The sequence below is a fragment of the Podarcis gaigeae genome, assembly GCF_964106915.1.
Source record: "Podarcis gaigeae genome assembly, chromosome: 3".
NCBI lineage: Eukaryota > Metazoa > Chordata > Lepidosauria > Squamata > Lacertidae > Podarcis > Podarcis gaigeae.
The window spans coordinates 117,269,094-117,293,534 of NC_139680.1; the positions used below are offsets into that span (position 1 = coordinate 117,269,094).

At 47.6% G+C, this 24,441-nt stretch overlaps 1 protein-coding gene and 1 pseudogene across 2 annotated transcripts in view; one reads left to right on the forward strand and one right to left on the reverse strand.

Annotated features, from left to right (window-relative positions):
* XKR6 (XK related 6) overlaps positions 1 to 24,441 on the forward strand; it is a gene marked incomplete at its 5' end in the record, with an annotated part of 161,663 nt that overhangs the window by 85,847 nt on the left and 51,375 nt on the right. The gene's annotated exons all lie outside the window — the stretch shown is intronic.
* LOC310842031 (large ribosomal subunit protein eL21 pseudogene) lies at positions 13,842 to 14,376 on the reverse strand (annotated as a pseudogene). Its single transcript has one exon. The product of its transcript is annotated as a large ribosomal subunit protein eL21 pseudogene (transcript).

The window sequence follows — 24,441 nt, forward strand, 5'->3', positions numbered from 1 at the left end:
AAAATGTCATTATGGGGTAACAGTGGTAGAAGAAGAGGGGAAATAAAAACATCCCTCGTTTAAAACTGTTGAATTGATTAGATTTATTATTTTTATTCCACTTTCTCAACGCATGCTGAGCTCACAGCAGCTCACAATAATCACACTAAACATGGTAACAAACATTGCCATCCCTATAATATCAAGCACCAATTGTGGTATTTGTATGTGCAAAATCTTCCCCAGGTCGTTTGACCCTTTTAAAAAATGTAGTTCTCTTTTTTCTCTCCTAGAAATGACTGGGCAAGATCTCTGCTGTTTTCACAGGAAAAACTCACTAACTCACAGTCTACAGCTGATAACAGAACCAGCTGAAAAATCTGCTTACTGTGATGACATCATAGAATTCTATACTAAAATAACTCTTTCATAGCATTTTGGATGCACCAGCTCCCACACAAATAGCATATACAGTGGTACCTCGGGTTAAGTACTTAATTCGTTCCGGAGGTCCGTACTTAACCTGAAACTGTTCTTAACCTGAAGCACCACTTTAGCTAATGGGGCCTCCTGCTGCTGCCGCGCCGCTGGAGCATGATTTCTGTTCTCATCCTGAAGCAAAGTTCTTAACCCGAGGTACTATTTCTGGGTTAGCGGAGTCTGTAACCTGAAGCGTATGTAACCTGAGGTACCACTGTAAAACAAACAACAACAAATTCATCAAAGCAATTAGTACAGTTCAGTAAAGTCAAAGTAACTCATCTTCTTCTTCTTCTTACACTTAGCCGAGTAAGATTGTCTTAGCAGTGAGTATGTAAGTGACTGTGGAGGCCAATTCTGGACCCACACGACCTTCCACAGTGGGGATATTGGTTTCCGGGCGGGAGTTGATCACGGTGTGGATTTGCCAAGCGTGCCTTCCTCTTAGCACGTTTCTCCCTTTTGCCCTGAGTTCAATTGTCTTCAAAGCCCATGACACCTTTGGTAGAGCCAGTGTGGTGTAGTGGTTAAGAGCGGTAGTCTCGTAATCTGGGGAACCGGGTTCGCGTCTCCGCTCCTCCACATGCAGCTGCTGGGTGACCTTGGGCCAGTCACACTTCTTTGAAGTCTCTCAGCCCCACTCACATCGCAGAGTGTTTGTTGTGGGGGAGGAAGGGAAAGGAGAATGTTAGCCGCTTTGAGATTCCTTAAAGGGAGTGAAAGGCGGGATATCAAATCCAAACTCTTCTTCTACTCTTCTTCTTGTTCTCCAGTTGGAGCACTCACAACTTTCCACTTATCAGTGCTTATGTTACATTTTTTTTAGATTTGCTTTGAGAGAGTCTTTAAACCTCTTTTGTTGTCCACCGATATTTTGCTTTCCATTCTTGAGTTGGGAATAGAGTAGTTGCTTTGGAAGACAATCATCAGGCATCTGAACAACATGACCAGTCCAACGAAGTTGATGCTGAAGAATTATTGCTTCAACACTGGTGATCTTTGCTTCTTCCAGTACACTGACATTAGTTCACTTGCCTTCACAAGTGATGTGTAAAATTTTTCAGAGACACCGTCGATGGAATCTTTCAAAGAGTTGGAGACGGCGTTTATAAGTGGTCCATGTTTCACAAACATACAGTAAAGTTGGTAGTACAATAGCTTTGTAAACAAGCATTTTGGTTTCCTTGCGAATGTCCCGGTCCTCAAACACTCTGCACTTCAATCACAAGAAAGCTGCACTTGCAGAGCTCAGGCAATGCTGAATTTCGGCACTGATGTTGGCTCTTGTGAAAAGATAACTGCCCAGGTAGGAAAAGTGATCATCACTGTCCAACATTACACCATTAAGTTGAATTTGTGGCACTGCAGAGGGATTGTTTTGTGCTTGTTGGTGCAGTATGTTGGTTTTTTGGATATTGAGCAATAGGTCAAGCTTTCCTTAAGCTTCTGCAAAGATATTTAGGATGGTAACTCATAGTATTGGCTGGACACTTCCTAGTCACATGGAACCTTGCTCCAGAAAAACATGGCGTTTCCGTGCACTGCTCTGGTTACCCAGAAGTGGCTTAGTCATGCTGGCCACATGATCCGGAAGCTGTATGCTGGCTCCCTCGGCCAATAAAGCGAGATGAGCGCTGCAACCCTAGAGTCAGCCACAACTGGACCTAATGGTCAGGGGTCCCTTTACCTTTACCTTTACCTATGTTCCTAATTGTCTGGCATGTGGAGCAGGGCCTTTTCAGCAGTGTCCCTCTGGAAATACATAAGCCTTCATCACTGCAAGCCTCTAGGGGGCCCCTAAAAACACATTCGTTTGGAACCGCTTTCTCTTAAATAAGGATGATGATTTATTAAATCTATTAGTCACTTTTTTGCCACGGCAGCTCAAAGCGACTTACAATATTTTAAGCAAAACAACAACAACAAAACATACAGACATTAAAACCAGCATTTTAAAAAGACATTAAAAGAGGGGTCAGCAAACTCTTTCAGCAGGGAGCTGGTTCACTGTTCCTCAGACCTTGTGGGGGGGCCAGACTATATTTGGGGGGGGGGAGTGAACGAATTCCTATGCCCCACAAATAACCCATAGATGCATTTTAAATAAAAGGGCACATTCTACTCATGTAAAAACATCCTGATTCCCGGACCTTCTGTGGACCCAATTTAGAAGGTTATTGGGCCTGATCCAGCCCCTGTGCCTTAGTTTGCCTACCCATGCATTAAAACATCCAACTTATAGATAGTTAAAAGCCAAATGCCTGATTAAAAAGGACAGGTTTTTGCCTGGCTTCTAAAGATATGTGACAAGGGCACCAGGCGAGCCTCTCTGGGGAGAGCATTTCACAAACAGGGAGCCACCACAGACAAGTCCATTCTCTTGTCACCCACCAAACCTCTTCGACATGGAGGACTTCGAGAAGGGCCTCAGATTATGATTGCAGTGTCTGGGTAGGTTCATACAGGAAGAGGCGGTTTTTGAGATATTGCAGCCCTAAGCCATTTAAGGCTTTATAGGTCAACACCAACACTTTGAATTGGGTTTTGTAAGCATGGCACTGCTTAAACTCTAACTGTAACATTTACTCTTCTTCCTGGGTTGAATGTTGTTTGTAATTAGTGTAATTGCTGGTTCTCGTTACCGGATGGCTTAATTGTTTTGGCATTCTGTGGTTTTATATTGACAAATGACTGGATCTTTCACAGCTCAATTTGACATCTGAGTGGATCTGTTCTGCAATGCTGCGTCCGGTGGAGAACTTTCTCCCAAGTCTCCGTTGGGTAGATTTTGCCTGCGCTCATCTTGGCCTGAGGTTTTAAGATTCAGTGATCGAGAATCCCTTGCAAGCCGAGCCCTGGAGCTACGCTTGTGTTTTAGCATGGGTCTATACGTGATATATAATTGATAATAGTTGTTCCTGTTATACTCGTCTCCAGAATGCAATTTTAATGAGGACAAAAAAAGTGGGCAGGGAGAGGTCTTTATTTTACATCGTACTCTCTCTATAAATACATTGCATTATTAAATGCAGACATTTCCTGCCTCCCATGCTCTTGGCTCTGACCAAGGACGCAAGTGGGCTCTTTCAATGAGCTCATCCAGGTTGCGGTTGCGTATGCTGCCAGTTCAGCACAGATGCACCGAACCCTCGTAGGAAATGGGGTCCTGGGCAATGGTGACACCCACTGGACAGCCTCGACTTCTCGTGTGATGGAAGAGGCAGCAAAATGTTTCTCTGACCTTTTTCTCTGCTTCACGTACATGATCATACAGCAACAGCCCATTCAAATACACAGTGAAAATAAAAACAGTGAAAATAAAATCCACCCCGTTTAAGAATGTTTATGTCAGCAGTCCTTTAAAACCCGGAAGTTGCCTGGTGCCTAAATAAGGCCAAAGCAGTCTCCATCCATTCCATTTCACATTTTGTGAAGTTTGGCCTCATTGAGGAGCAGTATTACAATGTGAGTGGGACGTGGGTGGCACTGTGGATTAAACCACTGAGCCTAGGACTTGCCGACCAGAAGGTCGGCAGTTCGAATCCCCGCAACGGGGTGAGCTCCCATTGCTCGGTCCCTGCTCCTGCCAACCTAGCAGTTCAAAAGCATGTCAAAGTGCAAGTAGATAAATAGGTTCCGCTCCGGTGGGAAGGTAATTGGTGTTTCCGTGTGCTGTTCTGGTTTCGCCAGAAGCGGCTCAGTCATGCTGGCCACATGACCCGGAAAAACCTTCTGCGGACAAACGCCGGCTCCCTCGGCCAGTAAAGTGAGATGAGCGCCGCGACCCCAGAATTGTTTGCGACTGGACTTAACTGTCAGGGATCCTTTACCTTTACCCAAAGCTGCAGTTGGCTTCCCCAGTAGACTTTGGGGATGAAGCGCTGGGGAGCGTTTCATACTGTGGATGCTCGGGTTGAGAACGTGATCCGTGCGGGAGGCACGTTCACAACCCACAGCGTTCACAACCCGCAGCGCTGCATCGGCATACGCGCGCGTTGCGATTCGGTGCTTCTGAACATGCACAAAGTGCGATTTAGTGCTTCTGCGCATGCGTGACCGCCAAAACCCAGAAGTAACCCATTCCAGTACTTCCGGGTTTCGGCAGGTCCTGAAAAAACGCAACCTGAAGCGGCTGTAGCCCAAGGTATGATTGCATTGCACAGGCCCACATGCATCGGTTTCCAAGGAAACTGCATCTGTGGAAGGAGCGATATAAGGGTGCGGGGTTGTGTAAATAATTTTTGTCTCCTTTCCTGTTCTTAATTATAGTGGTACAAACTATCCCCAGTGGTGTGCACAGAGCCAGCTACCAGCTCTGGAGTCTCTGCACCTTCCTTCTCTCATCCATGGAGCTTGTGAGGTCGTGAGGTCTCATCAGCTGGCTTCATGGCGACTCAAGCAGCCCCACTTATCATCCAAGAAGATGTTTCATTCTGTGCTGGGGGGAAAAAAGCGTGTTTACATAAATCTGCTTGGCGTCCATTGCTCCTGTAGAAATGGAGCGATGACGGCTTGGGAAATGGGAATTATAAATATGCATGGCACAGAAGCACTGCCACCTGAACAACATGACCGCCATAGTAGTGAGGACTAGAAACATAGCTGCCCTTCTTTAAGGGAGCATTTTGGGGATTCTTGCACCTGATCCCAGATTCTATGCCCATGGGAGCATAAATGCAGAACAGAACAGCCCCCAGGGGCCTTTCAATGCAAATACATACATGCAGTGCTTTTTTGCAACCTAAAAAAATGTTTATCAGTACTCTCATTTTCCTACTCACATTGTAATAAAGGTAAAGGGACACCTTACTGTTAGGTCCAGTCGTGACCGAGGGTTGCGGCGCTCATCTCGCTTTATTGGCCGAGGGAGCCGGCGTACAGCTTCCGGGTCATGTGGCCAGCATGACTAAGCTGCTTCTGGTGAACCAGAGCAGCACACTGAAATGCTGTTTACCTTCCCGCTGGAGCGGTATCTATTTATCTACTTGCACTTTGACGTGCTTTCGAACTGCTAGGTTGGCAGGAGCAGGGACCGAGCAACGGGAGCTCACCCCGTTGCGGGGATTCGAACCGCTGACCTTCTGATCGGCAAGTCCTAGGGTCAGTGGTTTAACCCACAGCGCCACCCACGTCCCACTCACATTGTAATACTGCCCCTCAATGAGGCCAAACTTCCCAAAATGTTTAGGAGTATGCATACCCCTGTGTCCCCCCCAAGGAAAAAAGCACTGCATACATGTGTCTGCTCAGTAAACTAGAAGTCATGGACATCCAATGAAACAGTGCGTAGTTAACCTATGGAACTCCTTGCCACAGGAGGCAGTGATGGCCGCAAACCTGGATGGCTTTAAAAGAGGATTTGACAAAGTCATGAAGGAGAGGGCTATTGATGGCTACAAGCCATGACAGCTATGATCTCCATCCACAGTTGGGTGCAGCATGCTTCTGAATTGTGTGGCGAGTTCCCGACCCCCCCCCCCCACAGGTGGAAATAATGACACATGACACAATTATTAAGGTTAATGGGCTAAATAAGGCCACAACTGTATTGGTTACAGGTGATGAACGGTATTGGCTTAGGCATTGGTCCTAAGGTTGGCAGTTCGAATCCCTGCAACGGCGTGAGCTCCCGTTGCTTGGTCCCTGCTCCTGCCAACCTAGCAGTTCGAAAGCACATCAAAGTGCAAGTAGATAAATAGGTACCACTCTAACGGGAAGGTAAATGGCGTTTCCGTGCGCTGCTCTGGTTCGCCAGAAGTGGCTTAGTCATGCTGGCCACGTGACCCAGAAGCTTTACGCCAGCTCCCTCGGCCAGTAAAGCGAGATGAGCACCGCAACCCCAAAGTCAGCCACGACTGGACCTAACGGTCAGGGTTCCCTTTACCTTTACCTTTAGGCGAAAACCAAGTGGCTGGTGCCAATTTGCCAAGTGGAAAAATTCCTACCAAGCCCCTCAACGGCGACCAACCAAGGTCCATAGTAAGGTGAAAGGATGAAAACCTAATAGGATGGGAGGATGGGAAAAACAGGAAGAGCTGGCTGGCAGCAAAGAGGGAGATCCCCGGCCGCATCCTGCCTATATAGGGCAGGCCACGCCCCCAGAGCCAACTGATTGGCTGACCAGGGGGTGATGCAGCCGGGTATCCCCCCAATCACGCAGAGCTGGCCACCACCCACCACACACGTGGAGGGGCCGCGAAGCCCACAACCCCACCTCCTCCTTAAGGCAGAAGTGCTTTCCAGTGACTGGAAGTTTTGAGTTTTGCTTGCAGGTTTCTGGTCAGGCACTGTGAGAACAGGATGCTGGCCAAGATGGGCCATTGGTCTGATCAGCTGAAGGCTCTTCTTATGCTCTTATGCCCACCCACTTCCTCCGCATTGCCCCGCATTGTTTCTTGGCCATGCTATGAAGTGCCAGAAAATTAAGTGATTTAATAATAATAATAATAATAATAATAATATATTATTTATTCCCCAGCCACTCTGGGCAGCTTCCAAAAAAAATATTAAAATACAGTAATACATCAAACATTAAAAGCTTCCCTAAACAGGGCTGCCTTCAGATGTCTTCTAAAAGTCAGGTAGTTGTTTTTCTCTTTGACATCTGGTGGGAGGGTGTTCCACAGGGTGGGGGCCACCACCGAAAAGGCCCTCTGCCTGGTTCCCTGTAACTTGGCTTCTCGGAGGGAGGGAACCACCAGAAGGCCCTCGGCGCTGGACCTCAGTGTCCAGGTAGAATGATGAGGGTGGAGACGCTCCTTCAGATATACTGAACCGAGGTCGTTTAGGGCTTTAAAGGTCAGCACCAACACTTTGAATTGTGCTCGGAAATGTACTGTGGGTCTTTCAAGACCGGTGTTATGTGGTCTCGGCGGCCGCTCCCAGTCACCAGTCTAGCTGCTGCATTCTGGATTAGTTGTAGTTTCTGGGTCACCTTCAAAGGTAGCCCCACGTGGAGCGCATTGCAGTAGTCCAAGCAGGAGATAACTGGAGCATGCACCACTCTGGCGAGACAGTCTGCGGGCAGGAAGGGTCTCCTTTAGAAGGAACGGCGAGGCTTTGGGCAAATGGCTGGGGTGTTTTCTCAGCAGGTTGATGGAGGAGTTGGGTGCCTGACCCACCTTGCTTCTGGCCTCAATTTGAGGTCTGGCATTCATCGCTCGGAGACGCACCCTTCCTCCTGCCAAGGGGGGCCCTGGAACGAGACACCATACATCCTTTCCCTGCCTTCTTTTGCATCAAGGCCTCCCACATAGCAAAGGCCAGCAGCAATGTGATGCAGACGAGATCAATAAAACCGTTAGCAGCGGAGACCCGGCACTTTGCTCTCCAAAGCACGTAGCCTCCTGGGCTGCAGTGCAAACGCCAGAAGGAGGGCAAGGATTGTCACAGGCCTGTCTCTGAGAGTGTGGTCCTGGGCAAGAGGGTAAGCTCACATAAGACCTGCAAGGAAATGTTGCAGCATAGTTTCTGGGCAAGGGTGCATCCTCCTCGATATGGCATTCCCTTCTCGCAGACATTCATCCACCCAAATTTTCCATTTCTCATTTCCACCTGACACTCTGCAATGCTCAGTTCTCCCTGGGCTGTTTCGGGTGCTTGGGTTTTTTGGTTTTGCTGTGTCACCTTGTAAACCTTGGGGTTCCCCTGAGTACTCCAAGACTGCCCTCATATTTCTTAGTAAACCTGTTTTGCCTTGGCTCCATGCATGGCCCAAGTTTACTATTAGCAGGAGTGACGCGTTGCATGCATCCGTATTTGGAAGATGATTTCTAAACGAGAGCAGCTTGTCCTTAAAATAGCACCCTTCCGCCTTTTCTTCTTCCTCTCCCCTCTCTTCCATCACTTATACAGTCTACTTCTGTCCAGCCATACTCAGAAATAAGTCCCCTGTTTGGGCTTCCTGTAGGATTGCTCTCTTCTCTCTCTCTTTGGCGATCATTCGTAGCTGAGTAAAATTGTCTTTCATGAACACAGTCTTAACAGTGAGTCCGTAAGTGACGGGGGAGGCCAATTCTGGACCCACACATCCTTTCACAGTGTGGACATAGGTTTCCGGGTGGAAGTTGATCACGGTGTGGATTTGCCAAGCTTGCCTTCCTCTTAGCACGTTTCTCCCTTTTGTCCTGAGTTCGAGCATCTTCAAAGCCCATGACACCTTTGGTAAAGGCTGTTCTCCAACTGGAGCGCTCGCAGGCCAGTGTTTCCCAGTTGTCGGTGTTTATACTATTTTTAAAAAAGATTTGCCTTGAGATAGTCTTTAAACCTATTTCGTTGACCACCAGCATTACGCTTTCCATTTTTAATTTTGGGATAGAGTAGTTGCTTTGGAAGACGATCATCAGACATCCGCACAACATGACCAGTCCAACAAAGTTGATGTTGAAGAATCATTGCTTCAACACTGGTGATCTTTGCTTCTTCCAGTACACTGACATTAGTTTGCCTGTCTTCCCAAGTGATGTGTAAAAAATTTTGGAGACACCGTTGATGGAATCTTTTGAGGAGTTGGAGATGGCGTTTATAAGTGGTCCATGTTTCACAAGCATATAGTAAGGATGGTAGTACAATAGCTTTGTAAACAAGCATTTTGGTTTCCCTGCGAATGTCCCGGTCCTCAAACATTCTGCACTTCAGTTGGGAGAAAGCCGCACTCGCAGAGCTCAGGTGATGCTGGATTTCGGCATCAGTGTTGGCCCTTGTGGAAAAATAACTGCCCAGGTAGGAGAAGTGACCAACATTTTCCAATGTTATACCATTGAGTTGGAAACCACAGAAAGGGAGAGTTGCTCTTGTGATCGAATCCTGCTTCTGGCCTTCACCTTGGGGCATTTGGTTGGCCACTGCGAGAAGAATATGCTGGACTAGATGGACCACTGGCCTGATCCAGCAGGACGTTCTTACCTTTTTAAGTGACCATGAGCCATAACAGTGAAGGGAAGCCTCCATCGCAAGGGGTTGTATACCTCTGAATATCATCTGGGACACACAGAGGGGAGAACAGGCTCAGACAGCATACCTGTTGTAGTCCAACAATTTTGGAGGGCACGAGGTAAGGGACTGTTCCCTTGTGTTTTTATTTTCTGGTTGGTACTGCGTGTGTTTAATCTACACTCCACTTCCCCACTAAAAGGCAAATGACCTAATAAAATAATACATTTAAAAAAGAAGAAAAGAAAAGGCAAGCCCTTTCTGAACAGGCTCCCGGGGTCTCCGCTTCTGAATTTTTGCTCCGAAAAGCAGAGAATCAACCGCTCGCTTTACCGTCTTCTTCTCATTATGGAAATCCACAGAGAGCAAGGTGGTGCAAATCATCCCCAATTATTTCTGTGAAAATGTTCGCCTCCCTGGGAAAAAAAAGGGAAAGGGAGGGGATCGTATGCTCAGATCGCTTCTTTTTTTACGTGAAAAGAAGCAATGAAAGAGCCTCGTGGCACCTGAAAGAACTAACCAATTTATGATGTTGTAAGCTCTCATGACTCAAGCCCACTTTCACTTGTTTCGCCCTCCCTTGACTTCCATCTCCTTCCTTGTCTCTTTGCTCTGCATCAGTTTCTAAGTTGTAAAGTCTGTAGGGCTGGCATTCTTGTACTCTCTAAAGTCACGGGATGCCTGATGTCATAGATAGATAGATAGATAGATAGATAGATAGATAGATAGATAGATAGATATAGATAATAGATAGATAGATAGATAGATAGATAGATAGATAGATAGATGATAGATAGATAGATAGATAGATAGATAGATAGATAGATAGAGATAGATAGATAGATAGATAGATAGATAGATAGATAGATAGATGATAGATAGATAGATAGATAGATAGATGATAGATGATAGATAGATAGATGATAGATATAGATAGATCATAGATAGATAGATAGATAGATAGATAGATAGATAGATAGATGATAGATAGATATAGATAGATGATAGATGATAGATAGATAGATAGATAGATAGATAGATAGATAGATAGATGATAGATAATAGATAGATAGATAGATAGATAGATAGATAGATAGATGATAGATGATAGATAGATAGATAGATAGATAGATAGATATAGATGATCGATAGAGATAGATAGATAGATAGATAGATAGATAGATAGATAGATGATAGATAGATAGATAGATAGATAGATAGATAGATAGATAGATAGAGATAGATAGATGATAGATGATAGATGATAGATAGAGATGATAGATAGATGATAGATAGATAGATTAGAGAGATAGATGATAGATGATAGATAGATAGATAGATAGATAGATAGATAGATAGATAGATGATAGATTAGATAGATAGATAGATAGATAGATAGATAGATAGATAATAGATAGATAGATAGATGATAGATAGATAGATAGATAGATGATAGATGATAGATAGATAGATAGATGATAGATATAGATAGAGATTAGATAGACAGACAGACAGATAGATAGATACAGTAGATAGATAGATACAGGTAGGTAGCCATGTTGGTCTGACACAGTAGAAATATATATATATATAATAATAATAAAATGTCCAGTAGCACCTTAGAGACCAACTAAGTTTGTTCTTGGTTTGAGCTTTCGTGTGCATGCACACCTCTTAAGATACACTGAAACAGAATTCACCAGACCTTTATATATAGTGAGAGGGTGGGGAGGGGTATTACTCAGAAGGGTGGTGGGAGATGGGTGATTGGCTGATAGGTGTGGTAAGCCAGTTGACGACTGTTAACGACTGCAATTGGTCTTACAGGAAAAAGCAAGGGGTGAGATGGCCAAAAATAGCTTTATCGTGTATAATGAGATAAGAATCCAATGTCACTATTCAGACCAGGTCTCTCTGTGGTTTTAAGTTTGGTAATAAGTTGTAATTCAGCATTATAAGTTGTAATTAAGTATGCAGCTGCTGGGTGACCTTGGGCCAGTCACACTTCTCTGAAGTCTCTCAGCCCCACTCACCTAACAAGAGTGTTTGTTGTGGGGGAGGAAGGGAAAGGAGAATGTTAGCCACTTTGAGACTCCTTCAGGTAGTGATAAAGCAGGATATCAAATCCAAACTCTTCTTCTTCTTCCAAGGAACAAGAATCCACCACCTTCTGAAGGAGTTGGTTCCACTGTCAAACAGCTGTTGCCATCAGAAAGCTCATCCTAATTTTTAGTTGGAATCTCCTTTCTTGCAATTTGTATCCATTGGCCTGGGTCCTCTGGAACAGCAGAAAGTGAGACTTTCAGATATTTGAAGATGACTATCCTCTCATCTCTTGGTCTTCTCCTCTTCAGGCTAAACATGCCCAGCTCCCTCAACCATTCCTCATAAGGCTTCATTTCCAGACCCTTGATCATCCTAGTCACCCTCCTCTGCACACCTTCCAGCTTCTCAATATCCTTCTTAAATTGTGGTGCCCAGAACCGGACACAGGACTCCAGGTGGGGGCTAACCAAAGCAGAATAGAGTGGTGCTATGACTTCCCTTGATCTTGACACTAGACTTTGTTTGATGCAGTCTAGAATTGCCTTAACCTTTTTTTTGTTCTGCTGTCCGATCTGTTAGAATTCCTTTTGGATTTCCAGAGCCGCGATGGGAGGACGAGGGTGTGAGGAAGAAGGAAGGCTTTGATTAAGAGCTTTGCTGCTGTGGTAGAACATCTGCTCTCAGCCAACATTTTCTTGGAGCATGTCTACGATGCAGCTCTGATCCCTCACAATTCCCCTCCCTTCCCTCCATCTCTGTCTCCACGCTTGTGCGCCTTCTCAGCTGCCGGCCGCATGACCCACAATGCACTCCAGCAGGCCTGGTCCGCCCCAGTGAACATCTCGAGGACCTCCGAGACTCAGGGAGGAGGGCACGCGAGGCCTGGAATGTGTGCCAAGTCCCAAAGTGCATCCTGTTGCGGCAGAAGGACAGAGCTGCCATTACGCCTGTCATGTTCGCAATAGCTTGCAAACACACAACTCACTCATTTTCCCCTTTCTGCAATCCTTTTTGGCACCTATCATTTTCAAGCAGACTTGAGGTGGGGGGGGGGGAGAAACAGCAGCACCGAACTGGAATGCGGCAGTTGGGGGGTGTCACGGGCTTGGAAACTGTCGACAGAGAAAGCCGCCTTCACACTCCCACAATGCATCTGTATCGACGTCCGGCCTGGAAGCACCTGCAATCTTGCATAGTCTGTTGATGGGCTGGTTTTTCGAGAGCAGTTGTGAGCCTAACCCCACTTTCCTGTGCGTGAACCCAATTGAACTCCATGGGGCTTACATCTGAAAAGACACGGTTGGGACTGCAGCCGATATGTAGACATAAACTACTTCTCTTTAAGTCACTGTGGTGTACACCATAACAGTGTCCCTGTTTTCCAAGGTCGGTCTTGGATTTATAGAAGCTGTCACGGTTTCTGATTTGATCCCTGAATGCCCCACTTTTCCTTAAAGGTAAAGGGAACCCCTGACCATTAGGTCCAGTCGTGACTGACTCTGGGGTTGCGGCGCTCATCTCGCTTTATTGGCTGAGGGAGCCGGCGTACAGCTTCCGGGTCATGTGGCCAGCATGACTAAGCCACTTCTGGCGAACCAGAGCAGCACACGGAAACGGCGTTTACCTTCCTGCCAGAGCGGTACCTATTTATCTACTTGCACTTTAACATGCTTTCGAACTGCTAGGTTGGCAGGAGCAGGGACCGAGCAACAGGAGCTCACCCCGTCACAGGGATTCGAACCGCTGACATTCTGATCGGCAAGTCCGAGGCTCTGTGGTTTAACCCACAGCACCACTGGCATGCCTTTTCCTTAGGATGCCCCTATTTTCATGAGAGAAATGTTGGAGAGTATGGAGTAGGACATCCTTATTTTCATCAGAGAAATGTTGGAGGGTATGATGTCCCTATTTTCATCAGAGAAATGTTGGAGGATATGGAATAGGATGTCCTTCTCTTCATCAGAGAAATGTTGGAACGAATGGAATAGGATGTCCCTTTTTTCATCGGAGAAATGTTGGGAGGTATGCCGTAAACTTATAAGATCCTGAAATTCAGGACAAATGACAAATGCTGAAACAAAACAGGTATTTAAGCAGGTGATGAAACAACAGAATTTTAGGTGCTTGTTTGCTTAAAATAGGAACATCATTCCAAATTACTGGTACCGCTACACTAGAAACCTGAGTTTGCAGAGAAACTTAACAGTCGTAACAACTTTCAGACTGAGAATCATCTTGATATCTAGCCCTGCAACTGTGGACAAGAGGGAAATCTACTCATATGTTGGTGTGAACTTGCCAAATCTGCAGATTCTGAACCATAACTCAGCTCTTCTTTGAAATCCACACACCTCTGAATTTTTTTTTTTAAAAATTAGGTCCTCAACATGGGTTTTTTTTTTTTGTTGTTCACATACACTATGCCATAAACTCATATGGAATTGGATCCAGCAGCTCTGGCTCCTTGCCATTGTTTCTCACAAAGTTTCTTGGAGGAGCAAGCTGGCGTTTTAGTTCAAACCAAATTCCCTTTTCCTTTCCTTCTTTTTTCTTTCTTTCATTTGCTTTCACACGCTGCAAGAAGCTGTCTCTGCTCTTTGAGTGCTTAATATGCTCAATTCGCACATTAATTCTCTTGGCCAGAATCTTGCCCTTCACTTTCTTGTTCACAATAATGCCCACAGCATGCTGGGTAATGTTGTTATACCCTTCCTGTCTTGCCATGGTAACATTTGTGGGGCATGCCTTTCTGAATTGTGCCCATGCCCTTTATGTCAACAATATCACCCTTCTTATAGTTGCGCATGTAGGTAGCAAGAGGGACACCACCATGTTTGCGAAAGGGTCTTGAAAATATGTAACGTGTCCCCCTCCTCTTCCCCTTGGTGTTGGTCATCTTGATGGTTTACTATAAGATGGCGCTGAATTTTGTGGTGCTGGACTTTAACCGGCCTCTGTCCTGTCCCTGCTGCAGGACTCGTCTTACGAGTCTGTTCTCGGGACAGAAGATGCATCAGGCTGAGCCAGCTGCCCCTGGGGCAAGGCCTGATAGATACGGAGGGGCAGAGCTGATAGTGGCAGTTGCTTCGTTCTGCCCTCCTCACCCATGTTCAGTTCAGCTCTTGTCAAATCCAGGGAAGGCTAACCCGCTTCTGAGGAACTGGGTTCCTTCGCTGTCTTTTGCCGGAGCCAAAATATCAAGCAGACTTTCCCCCCCAAAACAGGAGAAGTTTCCTTCCATGTTCGTCTGAGCATTCCGGGCTCCTCTGCTGTCAGCTTGGCAAACTCAGCAAGGATTCTCCGCTGGGGGTTTGCACTAGAAACTGTCCCGTGTCCTCAAGGGACTCACTTCTTTACCCTGACACTAATACTACTACCGAACGCCTCTTTGGCGCCACACAGAAGTGACAAAATCCCTCCCTGCGGAGGCTCAAAATCTATCGGAGACAGAAAAAATGGTATGGGCATAGGAACACAGGAAACTGCATTGAACTGAGTTGGTGATCTAGCTTAGCGCGGTCTAATAATAATAATAATAATAATTTATTATTTGTACACCGCCCATCTGGCTGGGTTTCCCCAGCCACTCTGGGCAGCTTCCACAGAGACCAAAAATACACTAAGATGTCACACATTAAAAAATTCCCTGAATAGGGCTGCCTTCAGATGTCTTCTGAATGTCAGGTAGTTGTTTATCTCTTTGACATCTGAAGGGAGGGCGTTCCACAGGGCGGGCGCCACTACCAAGAAGGCCCTCTGTCTGGTTCCCTGTAACCTCACTTCTCGCAATGAGGGAACCGCCAGAAGGCCCTCGGAGCTGGATCTCAGTGTCCGGGCTGAACGATGAGGGTGGAGTCGCTCCTTCAGGTGTACAGAACCAAGGCCGTTTAGGGCTTTAAAGGTCAGCAGCAACACTTTGAATTGTGCTCGGAAACGTACTGGGAGCCAATGCAGATCTCTCAGGTGTTATGTGGTCCCGGCGGTCACTCCCAGTCACCAGTCTAGCTGCCGCATTCTGAATTAGTTGCAGTTTCCGGCTCACCTTGAAAGGTAGCCCCACGTAGAGCGCATTGCAGTAGTCCAAGCGAGAGATAACTAGAGCATGCACCACTCTGGCAAGACAGTCTGCAGGAAGGTAGGGTCCCATCCTGCGTACCAGATGGAGCTGGTAGACAGCCGTCCTGGACACAGAATTAACCTGCGCCTCCATGGACAGCTGTGAGTCCAAAATGACTCCCAGGCTGCGCACCTGGTCCTTCAGGGGCACAGTTACCCCATTGAAGACCAGGGAGTCCTCCACACCCACCTGCCCCCTGTCCCCAAAAAACAGTACTTCAGTCTTGTCAGGATTCAACCTGACTACAGTGACTATCAGCACCTTTGGACAAGTTATGGCTAGTTGGAGGCAACACCCAGCACCCTCAGCCCATAGCCAATGCCCCAGAATATTTGTGAGGCCAGCCAATATTTGTGACCCTGTCCCTGCTCTGTTGCCATTCCTGTCAAGTGACCCTTTTTCAGAGGTATACCCCCACTTTCTCTGGGGGTGCCTCAGGCTCTGCCTTCGTCCCGGGGCAACCGGCGTTGGATGGCAGCGAGGGGAAGGCAGGTGGCATGGCGCTCTGGCAAGGTCGCGACAAAGCATCAGACGAAAAAAAGGAGCATCTTCCGGTCCGACACTCTAGCACAGGGGTGGCCAACTCCCAAGAGACTGTGATCTATTCACAGAATTAAAAACTGGCAGTGATCTACCCCCTTTTGGAGGCTTCAGGTCAAAGCTGTTGAGCTTGTTTTAGAAGAGAAAGCCCTGTTTTTGTGGGGTTCGGGTCAAAGCTGTTGAGCTTTTGTAGGAAGACCCAGTTTTTTTTGGGTTCAGGCAGAAAGGGGAACGCCAACAGATCGCTGGGGGAAACAAACAGCCTCACTGAGTAAACTCCATCTTCCATTCTGCAGATCAGGAAACAATGGAGGGCGGAGCACTGGGGCAGGGCAGGATTCTATTTTACCTACGCTAAGGAAAGAGACCCAGTGATTGACTACAATCTACCAAAACCAGTAGATTGCGATCGACAGTGGCGTAGCGTGGGGGGTGCGGGGGGGGCCGGCCGCACCAGGCGCAACATCTGGGGGTTAGGGTTAGGGGGCGCAAATCCATGGGTTAGGTGGTGCAAATCCACGGGTTAGGGGGCGCAAATTACTTGCCTTGCCCCGGGTGCTGACAACCCACGCTACGCCACTGGCGATCAACCAGCTGGACATCCCTGCTCTAGCACAATCCTGTTGATTTCATGCCAGAGCCGCGGAACGAAAGCCACTCGTTTTTCAGTCCTGCAAGACCGAAGAATGGGTTTCTTTTGCTTTCGTGCATGCTCAAGATAAAAAAACTGAGCGTTCCCATTGCAGTGGGGAAAATGTTGGGTGGCATGTCTGCTGCCCAGCAGTCAGTTTTGTAGACTGCTGCTTAAAATTCAACCGCTGTCTCCTCAATACAGTGGTACGTCAGGTTAAGTACTTAATTCATTCCGGAGGTCCGTTCTGAACCTGAAACTGTTCTTAACCTGAAGCACCACTTTAGCTAATAGGGCCTCCTGCTGCCGCTGCGCCATCAGAGCACGATTTCTGTTCTCATCCTGAAGCAAAGTTCTTAACCCGAGGTACTATTTCTGGGTTAGCGGAGTCTGTAACCTGAAGTGTCTGTAACCTGAAGCGTATGTAATGTCACTCCAGGTACAATGTCACTCCAGGGGCACTGTGGGAAATTAAAATGGCTGCCCAGGGGAGGCCATTTTGATTTCACACATTACCCCCGGAGCTCTGGTTATCTCAGGAGCTTTCGTGAGAACATTGGAATGGCAGCTCCTGACACGAACCGTCCTTCATCTCTGGGAAGCCCATGGAAAGGGGACCACTGAAGAAAGGGGGAGCCCAACAGAAGGCTGTTTGGGCTGGACTCTCAAAAGTGGGCTCTTTCTTGGTCCCACAAAACAGGTTTTCCCAACGTGGGGACCTGGGGCTGTTTTGGACTACAACTCCCATCCATCCAATACCAATATGCTTTTGTCTGGGGAAACCACTGGAGTCTGCAGAACATGCTTTATACCGTAACTTCCCACCATTTGTTTATTTAAGCCAAGGAGCCACCACTGAAAGGGCCCTGTCATGGGTTAGTGCCAACCAGGGGGCAGCACCACCTACAGCTCCCCCCACCCCACCCCGCTGATTGTAGGGTATAGGGGGGTCCATATTGGGGGAGGTTGCTCTTTTAGGTACTTGACCCTGAAGCTGTTTAGGGCCTTGTATGCTTTCTGTAGTCTGCACAGCCATGACAGCACTTTGTTTTAGAAAAGGTAACTTGGATTGAATGGAGGTAGCTCAGTGGGTTAGAGTGTGGCAGTGAGAACGCTGAGGTCACAGGTTCGATCCCTGTATGGGACAACTGCATATTCCTGCATTGCAGGGGGTTGGACTAGATGGTCCTCAAGGTCCCTTCTAACTCTCCAGTTCTATGAATACCACGTATGGAGCCCAGGGAGGAAAGAAACTGACACGTGAACAAAAACGGTGTGCGACTTGAGGAGAATTCAACCGACGGATTTGGTCTTGATCATACAAGCCTTGTTCATAAAGGGGGAGATGTTCAACAACACATTCAGGGGGAAACTCCCTCAGGATTAGGCAGCCAATCAGAGCCTGTTTTACCTCAGAGAGGGTCATGTTGCTGTGCCTGGTTGCTAGGCAGCACCTCTACCCATCCCTTCATTGGCTACTTGGCTTTAAGGTCAAGAGAATTAACCCTTGAGCTGCGCACAGAATGAGCCCTGCTGTTGCACTTCCAACATGCTGCTTCTAGGAGTGCACCCCTGTTCCCCCAATTTTTGTGATAACCGTACACTTTCCACACTTTTACTCATAATTTCATGCTAGGTATACGTGTGTGTGTGTGTCTGTGTGTGAACCCCTTTCTGATCTTAAAAGCAGCATCTAGTGTGTGTGTCCTCCTTTTCTGATTGGCAAGACCCCAAGACCCCAAGACCCTGTCCTCAACCCCACACCTTCCCCTTTCCTCCATGGATCCTGCTTCCAAGGCTGTGCTGGTTCTCTGAGAAATGGTACTGTCTGATTAAGACGGATAGATTGGTAAGAAGCATCCAGTGTGACCAGAATAGAAAACACGGCAGCTCCTGGCTGGCTTGGGGGGCAGAAAGCCAGAAAATAGCTTTGCTCGGAAGATGATTTCCATACGAGTGCAGCTTGTTCTTAAAATAGCATCTTTCCTCTTCTTCTTCCTCTCCCCTCTCTTCCATCACTTATACAGTCCAGTTCTGTCCAGCCTTACTCAGAAATAAGTCCCCTGTTTGGGCTTCCTGTAGGATTGCTCTCTTCTCTCTCTCTTTGGCAATCCCTCGTAGCCGAGTAAGATTGTCTTCCATGAACACGGTTTTAACAGTGAGTCTGTAAGTGACTGTGGAGGCCATTTCTGGACCCACACGTCCTTCCACAGTGGGGACATTGGTTCCTGTGTGAGAGTTGATCACAGTGAAGGTTTGCCAAGGGTGCCTTCCTCTTAGTTAGTTTCTCCCTTGCATCCTGAGTTCGAGTGTCTTCAAAGCCCATGACACCGCCTGCTGCTTACGTATGACCTCAACACAAGGTGAGTTGGTGGCAAAGCAAGCTTTCTTCTTGGTAGGGCTGTCTGTGTGACCAGCTATTGTCTAACACTGCCCACCAAGCCTGGTATTGTCTGCTCCCTCCCCAGGTCAACAAATGCCATCTGTCCCTCACTTCCCTCTATGGCACATGCAGAGACCCCCTTCTTGACCATTGAACCCCATCATCCAACAGAGCCTGTCTTTGCACGCAGGGGAATTAGGTGTCTGGTGTGTGACATAATTGGGGAAGGGGGAGCCTTATACATGGGGGCGTCTTATAGACGGGAAAATACAGTAATTAGGAAGGGAGAGCAATTTGTTTGTGTTTAGGTGCCGTGTTCCTGCCAAATCTCCCAGATTTGGCTTGCACTCTAAGAGGGTAAAAAGGTAAAGGGACCCCTGACCATTAGGTCCAGTTGTGACCAACTCTGGGGTTGCGGCGCTCATCTCGCTTTATTGGCCGAGGGAGCCGGTGTACAGCTTCCGGCTCATGTGGCCAGCATGACTAAGCCACTTCTGGCGAACCAGAGCAGCGCACGGAAACGCCGTTTACCTTCCCTCCGGAGTGGTACCTATTTATCTACTTGCACTTTGACGTGCTTTCGAGCTGCTAGGTTGGCAGGAACAGTGACCGAGCAATGGGAGCTCACCCCGTTGTGGGGATTCGAACCGCCGACCTTCTGATCGGCAAGTCCTAGGCTCTGTGGTTTAACCCACAGCGCCACCCGCATCTCTTCTCTAAGAGGGTAAGAAATGGCAAAATGAGATGAAGGGAGAGAGAGAGAGAGGGAGAGGGAGGCAAGGCAATTGAGCACACTCACAGGTACTGAGCCTTCCCCACTCTTACATAATGAAGTTACATAATGGCTCAGAAGTGCCGACTGCCTACTCATTTGCCCTCTTCTGCTGGGTCTGATCTGCCGAGAGTTGAGCAGAGGTGGCCTGTTTGCTCCCACCGTTGCTCGTTCACTCTTAGGGCAGGTTGACAGCAGGGACAGGAGACCCTGGGGGTTAGCAGCGGACCTCCAATGTAGGGATGGGCTTTGACATGTGCTTGGTGGTGCCAACCTCCTGGCTCCAGCCATTCCTTCTCCCAGACACACACACACACATACTTCCTAGTCTGATGCAGAAGGAAACGGGCTGGGGGGGAAATACATTCATCCCCTCCCTTGTCTTTTTGGCGAGGTACTTACTGAGCCCACCCAAAGCCCACCCCCCTCTCTCTCCCTCTCCCCCCCCCCCGTTAGAATCCTGCAGCGTGTTTCCTTTAAAGAGCCCGTGACACTTGTTGCATTTCCCTTGGCAGCAGATGTTAAAGAGTTTCCAGGATCAAAAGAAGCAGACATCATGTCAGAAACAATTATTGTACCGCAATGCCTATGAGCTACTCATTCATTCCAGGGACTTTTCTTTAGATCGGGGAGAAGAGGGGAGGCAGAAAGATCATGGTCAAAGCAAACAGGAGCGGAAATGTTGCTTCATCGCTTGCTTGCTCACTCTGCAAGATGGGAACCTATTTTACAGGGCTGATGTGAGGATTACAACAGCAACCAAATGTAAGGTAGGATTGAGGCAATTCTAGGCTGCCTCAAGAGAAGTCTAGTGTCCAGAGCAAGGGAAGTCATAGGTAAAGGTAAATGGACCTCTGACCGTTAGGTCCAGTCGTGTCCGACTCTGGGGTTGCAGCACTCATCTCGCTTTATTGGCCGAGGGAGCTGGCGTACAGCTTCCGGCTCATGTGGCCAGCATGACTAAGCCGCTTCTGGCGAACCAGAGCAGTGCACAGAAACGCTGTTTACCTTCCCGCCAGAGTGGTACCTATTTATCTACTTGCACTTTGACGTGCTTTCGAACTGCTAGGTGGGCAGGAGCTGGGGACCGAGCAACGGGAGCTCAGCCCGTCATGGGGATTCGAACCACCAACCTTCTGATCGGCAAGTCCTAGGCTCTGTGGTTTAACCCAAAGCACCACTTGCGTCCCTAGTCCTGCTCTATTCTGCCTTGGTCAGGCCACACCTGGAATACTGTGTCCAGCTCTGGGCACCACAATTTAAGAAGGATGTTGACAAGCTGGGAGGTGTAGAGAGAGCAACCAGAATGATAAAGGGTCTGGAAACGAAGCCTTATGACAGCCTTTCTCAACCTGTGGGTCCCCAGATGTTGTTGAACTACAACTCCCACCACCCCTAGCTAGCAAGGCCAGAGCTCAGGGATGATGGGAGTTGTAGTACAACAACATCTGGGGACCCACAGGTTGAGAACCACTGCCTTATGAGGAACAGTTGAAGGAACTGTTTAGCCTGGAAAAGAGGAGACTGGGAGGAGAAAGAGCCACCTTCAGATATCTAAAGGTCTTATCATATGGAACAGGGGTCAGCAAACTTTTTCAGCAGGTGGCCGGTCCACTGTCCCTCAGACCTTGTGGGGGGCCGGACTATATTTTGGAAAAAATATATGAACAAATTCCTAAGCCCCACAAATAACCCAGAGATGCATTTTAAATAAAAGAACACATTCTACTCATGTAAAAACACACTGATTCCTGGACCGTCCGTGGGCCGGATTGAGAAAGCGATTGGGCCGCATCCGGCCCCCGGACCTTAGGTTGCCTACCATACAGAAGATGCATGGAGCTAGTTTTCTCCTGCTCCATAGAACCCAAAGCAGTAGATTAAAGTTACAATAAAGGAGATTCCGACTAAACATCAGGAAGGGGAACAGTTTCCCTCGGGAGGCTGTGGGCTCTCCTTCATCAGAGGTTTTTAAAGGAGAGCTTAGGTGGCCATTTGTCCTGTATGCTTTAGTTGAGATTCCTGCATTGCAGGGGGTTGATCCTCTCCTTCCTCCTGGGCCGTGTCCTGAAAGTGGTGGTGGGGGGAGGAGTGTTCAGACCCCTGGGCTCTCATTTGTGGGGTGCCTCAGGGTTCCGTCCTCTCCCCCGTGCTTTTCAACATCTACATACAGCTGCTAGGAAAGATCATCAGGGGGTTTGGGTTAGGTGTTCATCAATATACGGATGATACCCATCTCTGTTGTTGTTGTTGTTTAGTCGTGTCCGACTCTTTGTGACCCCCTGGACCAGAGCACGCCAGGCACTTCTGTCTTCCACCGCCTCCCTCAGTTTGGTCAAACTCATGCTGGTAGCTTCAAGAACACTGTCCCACCACCTCGTCCTCTGTCATCCCCTTCTCCTTGTGCCCTCAATCTTTCACAACATCAGGGTCTTTTTCAGGGAGTCTTCTCTTCTCATGAGGTGGCCAAAGTCTTGGAGCCTCAGCTTCAGGATCTGTCCTTCCAGTGAGCACTCAGGGCTGATTTCCTTCAGAATGGAGAGGTTTGATCTTCTTGCAGTCCATGGGACTCTCAAGAGTCTCCTCCAGCACCAGAATTCAAAAGCATCCATTCTTTGGCGATCAGCCTTCTTTATGGTCCAGCTCTCACTTCCATACATCACTACCGGGAAAACCAGAGCTTTAACTATACAGACCTTTGTTGGCTACCTCTCTTTTAAATCAGAACCAGTGAAGGCAGTGAAGGTCTTATGTGATTGTCTGGAGGCGGTTGGAGGCGGTTGGATGGCAGCTAACAGATTGAGATTGAATCCTGACAAGACAGAAGTACTTTTCTTGGGGGACAGGGGATGGGCGGGTGTGGGCGACTCCCTGGTCCTGAATGGGGTAACTGTGCCCCTGAAGTACGAGGTGCTCAGCCTGGGAGTCATTTTGGACTCACAGCTGTCCATGGAGGCACAGGTCAATTCTGTGTCCAGGGCAGCTGTTTATCAGCTCCATCTGGTACGCAGGCTGAGACCCTACCTGCCCACAGACTGTCTCGCCAGAGTGGTGCATGCTCTAGTTATCTCCCGCTTGGACTACTGCAATGCGCCCCAAGTGGGGTTACCTTTGAAGGTGACCCTGCTTTGCACCCTCTTGAGTGCTTTTGCCTGGCCAGAATCTGACCCTGAACTGTGACAATGCCTCTTGTTTGCTTAGATGCAAAACAGAGAGGGGTTGGGGAGCCTGCAGTGTAAAGAGAAGAATTTCATTCTTGCTCCACCCACTGGACCTGCCTGCCATCAACATGTGGCCCCTGGAAAGTTGTCCAGGAGGGATTGTGGCCCTTGGCTTGCAACAGGTCCCCCTACCCCTGTCCTATTGCTGTAATAAACTGGCGACTTGGAAGAGCGACAGGCAAGAGAATCTTTCACATAATGTCATGAGCTACCCAAGTGATTTTAAACACCTATTTCCCATGCAATCCAAACCTAATAAATACTCTACTTCTTTTCTCCCCACCACTGCCCCCCAGAAAGGAACTGACCTCTGCATAGATTACCATATTTTTCACTCTATAAGATGCACCAGACCACAAGACGCACTTAGATTTTGGAGGAGGAAAACAAGAAAAAAAAATCTGAATCTCAGAAGGAAGAACAGCAAGAGGGATCGCTGCACAGTGAAAGCAGTAATCCCTCTTGCTGCTCTGGCTTCTGGGATAGCTGAATATATTTTTTTCTTGCGCAGCCTGCATTCACTCTATAAGATGCACACGCATTTCCCCTTACTTTTTAGGAGGGAAAAAGTGAGTCTTATAGAGCAAAAAATACGGTATTTGTTCAAAATGAGCACACCTGTGGCCACAAGGATTTTACATCTCTGCAAACCTGCACGGGATGTTCCTTTGCTTCCTGGATCTTCCGATGTCTGACTTCGCGAAGGGGATTATTAATCATTAATGCGAAACGTTAAACGCTGCTAATGCTCATGTATTTATTAAGCTATCTCTGAGGTTCATTAAACAGGCACACAGTGTAATTAGCCTCTTGCAAATCTTTTGGCATCCCCGTCCCAAAGACGTTTCTTGCGAGAGCGGATAGATCCCACTGAGTCTGGTGGAAATCATCTGTAAGGAAGAGTCTTGAGGCAGATCTGCCATCGGCCAGCCTCCCAACTTTTAGGGTCACCCTGACCAAGAAGGAGAACCATCTGCTCCAGTCAGATGATCCATGATAGCCTTCCATTAGCAAAAGGCACTACAGTCATACCTCGTGTTGCGTTTGCTTCAGGTTGAGTGTTTTTAGCTTGCGTCCCGCAGTGACCCGGAAGTACTGGAAAGGGTTACTTCCGGGTTTCGCCACTTGCGCATGCGCAGACACTCAAAATGCCATCACACGCATGCGCAGAAGCAGCAAATTGTGACCCACACATGCGCAAACGCAGGTTGCGTTCTGCTCAGGTTGCGAATTGGGCTCCAGAATGGATCCCATTCACAACCAGAGGTACCACTGTAAATAATAATAATAATAATAATAATAATAATAATAATAATAATAATAATTTATTTATTTATATCC